The sequence below is a fragment of the Anarrhichthys ocellatus genome, unplaced genomic scaffold, assembly GCF_004355925.1.
Source record: "Anarrhichthys ocellatus isolate YVR2014 unplaced genomic scaffold, GSC_Weel_1.0 scaffold69, whole genome shotgun sequence".
Classification (NCBI taxonomy): Eukaryota; Metazoa; Chordata; class Actinopteri; order Perciformes; family Anarhichadidae; genus Anarrhichthys; species Anarrhichthys ocellatus.
This window is the reverse complement of record NW_022280099.1, coordinates 841,514-842,461: the sequence shown is the minus strand read 5'-3', so window position 1 is coordinate 842,461 and position 948 is coordinate 841,514. Positions and strand designations below refer to the sequence as shown.

General features: G+C 38.9%; 1 long non-coding RNA gene across 2 annotated transcripts in view; it reads left to right on the top strand.

Moving 5' to 3' along the window:
- Positions 1-6: 6 nt before the first annotated feature.
- Positions 7-948, top strand: part of LOC116397583 (uncharacterized) — a 4,921-nt gene continuing 3,979 nt past the window's right edge. Inside the window, exon 1 of one of the 2 annotated variants that reach the window (XR_004213710.1) lies at positions 7-640. This is a non-coding gene — a long non-coding RNA (uncharacterized LOC116397583). Of the gene's footprint in view, positions 891-948 lie in introns of both variants that reach the window. The other variant, XR_004213709.1, reaches the window with a different exon arrangement.

Below are 948 nucleotides of genomic sequence, written 5' to 3'. Positions count from 1 at the left end.
ACTTTACATTTAGTCGTCAATCAGTTGGTAATAAAAAGCAATAAATACCTGAAACTGAATTTATTTTACTGCTCATTTTATGTTTAAACTCCTTCATCAATGAGTCCTCGTCCAATCAAACTATTTAAACAATTTATATGTTTATTTTCTTGTTTAATCTTTTGGTTCAGAATATAGTTTTCACGATATTTGTCTTTTTTATTTAAATTGAGAAAACAACCAACGGATGAATTGATGATTAAAATAATAGTTTCATTGTTTGAAGAACAACAAACCAATGGATTGAAAGTTAAATGGAAAGTATAAAACTCAAACATTAATTCTATTTTTTGACTTGTCTGACTTTTACTCCATCTCGTCACTTTCGACCCTCCGTACGTTTCAACGCATTCTGAGACTTTAACCAACGAGTTTTTGTCACTTCCTTCTCCTCAGGGCGTCTTTAGGTTCAGTCCCTTTCCTCCTCCTCCTCCTCTCCTCACAGTTTGTGTGTTTTGTCTTCCTAACCTTCCTGTTTCCTTTAACCTTCTGACGTCTTGCTGCTCTTCCTCTCCTCTCAGGGTCAGTATTGACCCGGCCAAACGGCAGACGGCCAAAACAGGGCCTGCCGTCCCCTCGACCCAGGGAGGAAAGAGCCTTAGTAAGTCCTCTGCCCTCCAGTCTCCTATCAGCCTGTCCTTCCTTCCTTCCTTCCTTCCTTCCTTCTCATCAGCCTCCTCCCATGTTTTCTTTCTTCCTCATGTCCATATACATTTTAATATTCTTTCCCTCTCGCTCTCTTTTTTTTCTTGTCACGTGTCCATTGAGAACATTTTTTCAGATTCCCAATTTTTTCTTTTCAGATTCAGGAGCAGAAGATATAGAGAGTTGTAGGAAGATGAAGATCTAGAGTAAGGGGCTGTTTCCATCCCTCAATCTCTTCCTCTTGAGATAAAGTCTTGAGTTATG